Here is a 4,178-nt window from a genome sequence, read left to right as displayed (position 1 = left end):
GCCCGAGCCCGCCGGCCATTGGCGGAGGCGCGGGGCGCACGGGCTCCGCCAATGGGAGCGCGGCGGGGGCGGTGCGCGCGGGCGGGCCCGGGCCGGGGGCGGGGGCGGCGGTAAACAGGCGTGCGGGCCCGGGCTGTGGGCGCCGAGCGGAGCGGAGGCGAGCCGAGCCAGGCGAGGCGGTGGCCGCTGGGCTCTGCCGGGCCGGGGTATGGGAAGCGGCCGCGGTGGCGGAGGGGCCGGGCCGGGCTGGGTCGGCGGTGGGGTGGGGGCAGCGGAGCACGCGGTAGCGGTGGTGCCCCAGGTAGCGGTGGTGCCTCGGCAGCGGGAGTTGGTCCGTTGCGGTGCTGCGGAGCGGTGCGGGAAGGGATGCGGATGATTGTGGATTGTGATGGCGGTGGCGGTAGTACCGCCGGGAGGGCGGCCGTGCCCGGCGCGGCGCCTCGGCCCGCGGGTCGCTCGCCCGGGGCCCGTTCCCCGGCGGGGGGACGTGTGCGGGGTGCGGCGGGCCATGGCGGTGGCGGGGCGGCGGGACAGCGGCCGGGCAGGAGGCGGCCGGGCCTGCGGCCTTCCCGTGCCCTTGGCCGCCGCGGCGTGTCCCGGCGGGGTGAGAGCGGGGCCAGCCGGGTCCCGGGGCCCGCCTCCCGCCCGCGGGGAGCTCCGCGCTCGGCAGCGCCCGGCCGGGAGCGGCTGGCGCCTCAGCGCAGCCGGGCAGGTGAGCGGGGAGTGCAGCCCGGCAGTGCTCTGGGAAAAGGGTGGAATCCGCCGATCCGCTCTTTGCGCCTTGCCCAAGGACATCGCGGGAGAAACGCGGAACACGGTGCTGTGTCGCTTTCCGGGTTGCTCCGGCTTGGAGCCTCACTGATCTCTGTCGCTGGGACCGACCCGTGCGTATGGTTGGAGATGGATGTCAAATAAAGCTGCTTTTTAAGCTTTGCTTGTGGCTGAAATGGGGATTAAAGAAACACCCTGTGAGCCCCTTGGCTCTGGTAAAGTGCCTGAGGAAATCTTTCTTTTTACCGGCAAATAGGCTTGTAAAGTCTGTGTAACAAAGTTAACAGGAGCTGATGGGAAGATACTTAGTTTTAAACAGACACCGAACAAGCTACCGGTAAATTACAAGTGTGAAAGTTTGTCTTGTATAACATTGTTTTCATGATTACTGACCATCCTAATTTCTGCAGAACAGTATCATACGAAATAACATTATTTCTGGTAGCACAACACGCTTATGTTCCACACAGCAGGAATGGAGGTGTGGAGATTCGCTGTATTCCCCTCCGTGCAATGGAAATCCAAACTTTGTGGTCCATGTTTCGAAAGGAGATTAAAGCTTTTCTTTCAATTATTAAATGTATTATTTTTCTAAAAATAATTAACCTAACAATTTCTGATTTTTTTTTTCTGAGTTGCTTGTCTTCAAATTAGATTCATTTACTGGACTACGGTGTATTCATTGAGCATATGCAAAATAATTCTTAGCACTGGGTGCAGAAGGATAGCGGCCAAAGTCCATAGTAGCTTAATAAAAGACTTCAGAAGGGATTAAGAAATTATTCCCTGTACAGACTGAATGCAGATTGGCGTCTAAGGGAATATTGATGGTTTTGCATTTCTCTGCCATGTGATAAGAACTTTCATATGTTATCAGGAGTTTAGCTGCAGTTCACAGGAACTGCAGCTTGCAAGAGCAAGCAAGAATCTTCTTGCTCTTAGACCAGTAGACTTATTTTTGTATTTTGTAAATTTTTTTTTTCATTGCTGTTAGTTAGCCATGACCTTGACCTTGAATAAGATACACTTAGAATAAATAGTTTTATATTGTTCAGTCTTACTCGAGATGGGGGGAAAAATGGGTGACCTGCTGTGCTTTGACAATGTCTCCCTTTTAATAATGAAGTAGTGAGATCAATAGAAGAAAAGGCCTGATGTGGAGAATTGCCTCACGCCTTTAATGCCTGAGTGCTGATCACCTTGTTTGATTCCTGCCGAGGGGAATTCTGTGCTGTGCAATGTAGCTCTGGTTAATTCATTTGTGGTAGCTAAAACAAGTTAATAATAGCTCAATGCATCTGTGCAGCCAGAACAGAACTTGTTTTGGCTTCTAGTCTTCCAGTAGTCCTTTTACAGGCAAGTGGTGGTCTGTTGTTTCACAGCCTGCTTGTCAGGCTGTATTATTTTTCTTGAAACTAGGAGGGAACAAGGAACAGGACCTGAATTCCTGCTTCTTCAATTTTTTATGTTAAAACTAGTTGATTGCTTATGGAGTTGAGTTTTTTTTAGGTAGAGATGGGTTTGTTTTTTTTCTGTCTGCATGTGTTTTTTCTTTACTGTTTTAACCATGGTGCTAAGGATGATGTGTGTCTCATGGTCTGTTTTCTTGTGTGTCATGGTATAAATGGTTTGATCCAGGTGGCTTGCCAAATGCATCTCAGGACTTGGCTTGGTGCATGAATAAGCATTTCTCTTTTTCCTTAAATCTGTCTTTACTACTGCATGAACAGTCCAGCTTAGGATGGAGGTAGTGACTCTGAAGCAGTATTTAGGAACCACATCTCCAGTGGGATGTAGGTCTTCTGGTCTTCTCCCTCTAAAACTACTGAAGAAAGAAGTCTGGAAGAGGAGGCTTTTTGCCATATGGAGCTGTCTATTCTGGAGCAGAGCAGCTTTAGGAGAAGAGTAGCTTCTCTTTCAGCTTGTTTTATAAACGTTCTGCCTTGTGCTCTGAGTGCCTGCTTTCCTTCAGGACCTGAAGAAGAAAATTAATTTGCATGTGGAGCTAAAATGCAAGCTGGCAGTGAAGCACAGTAGTTTGAGGGTGTGGGTTCCATCTCTGTCTGCTTTCCTGCTCTGCAGTGAAAGCTCATTTCGTAGGCACGTTCCTATCTTTACTTTCAGTTTCTTATCTTTAGCTTCTCAATTTTATAGATGCCCCTTGATTTGTTCCTCTCATTTCCCCTTCTTCCTGTACAGTAGATGACAAAATAAAATCAATCTGAGCTGGTGACAAGGACCAAGAAATAAGAGGATACGCAAGTTTTTTCCTTTCTTTGCACAGTTGTGTTTCTGCACTTTATTTTAGTGGCATTTTAATGGCTTTTGTGTTTTGTCAGTCAGTAGAGGTGTAGAGCTAAATGAAGCTTGTTCAATTCCCAGCTATTTAATATCTGAAATGTTCTGTGTGCTTCTTGCAGCATAGAAAATGACATTACTTGGTCTGAAAAACTTAGCTGTCACTGTGGAGCTGGCTTTTAGAAACTTTACAAGTTTATGTGTTTTTTTCTGGAAGCTGTATAAGACTGTAATTTTCTTAAAGATTGTGTAGATTCCGTATATAGAGACACAGGAAAGATGATCTGCTTGTGGTCTCTATGGTCCTAGAGGTGTTTTGTCATGTGCAGGTGGTAACTTCCACTTAAAAAGTTCTCCTACTGTATTTGTTTTGCCTCTGCAGTTTGTCCCGGGTTTCTGTGTAGATTAGATCTTTATGTGCCCCCTTTCATTGCTATTCATGCCTCCTTTTTCACCAGTTGCATGCCTTGGTTTTTTTCTGGATCTGCTGAACAAATGAACTATAAAAGGCTTGAGGCAGTGTTCTGAAATGTCACAGCTCTTGTGCTGTCTGGATTGTACCATCTGGAAGGATTAAATCCTCATTGTAATTTTATATGGTCAAAATGCCCACCAAGAGAGTAGTTGGGATTAGGGAAGAGATTGCAGAGAGAATCACTGGGCAGTAAACTGCAAGTGGATTGAGTGTTTCCTTTAGAGTCCCCTTCTGAAGTCAGTAAGCCTGCAATTTTACATTGCATAGCAAAGCTTTGTGGAGCATGGCCTTTCAGAATTCACTCTAGGAGTTTTGGGATTTTCAGAGGCATCTCTATAAGTTGCAAAAAGCTTTGTTTTTTCTATTTTGGAAAGGCAATGTATTTATGTTACGTAGAATGTGATTTCATTAAGTCAATACATGGAGAGTATAAACAATTGTAGATTACAGATTCTGTATCAGGTATGAGAGCTTGCAGGTTAGGTTTAATTTTAAACTATGAGAAATATAGAGCTCGTTACTCTCATTTACCCTAGTGTCAAAAGTACCTGTGTGTGGGGAGCAGGAGCTGACAGAAATAGCTTGTCTGTGGCAGAGCTGCCATGCAGGAGCTGTAGGTTCTGATAGACCCTGT

General features: G+C 47.6%; 1 protein-coding gene across 1 annotated transcript in view; it reads left to right on the top strand.

Moving 5' to 3' along the window:
* The first annotated feature begins 64 nt into the window (after positions 1-64).
* The window catches only part of COQ8A (coenzyme Q8A), a 41,865-nt gene continuing 37,751 nt past the window's right edge, over positions 65-4,178 (top strand). Inside the window, exon 1 of the mRNA XM_085054661.1 lies at positions 65-206. The gene's annotated coding sequence lies outside the window, so the exon portion shown is untranslated. The remainder of the gene's footprint in view (positions 207-4,178) is intronic.

The sequence above is a fragment of the Lichenostomus cassidix genome, chromosome 3, assembly GCF_008360975.1.
Source record: "Lichenostomus cassidix isolate B80296 chromosome 3, HeHo_3.0, whole genome shotgun sequence".
NCBI lineage: Eukaryota > Metazoa > Chordata > Aves > Passeriformes > Meliphagidae > Lichenostomus > Lichenostomus cassidix.
Note: the sequence above shows the minus strand (reverse complement) of the source record. Positions and strands in the feature narration are given on the sequence as shown.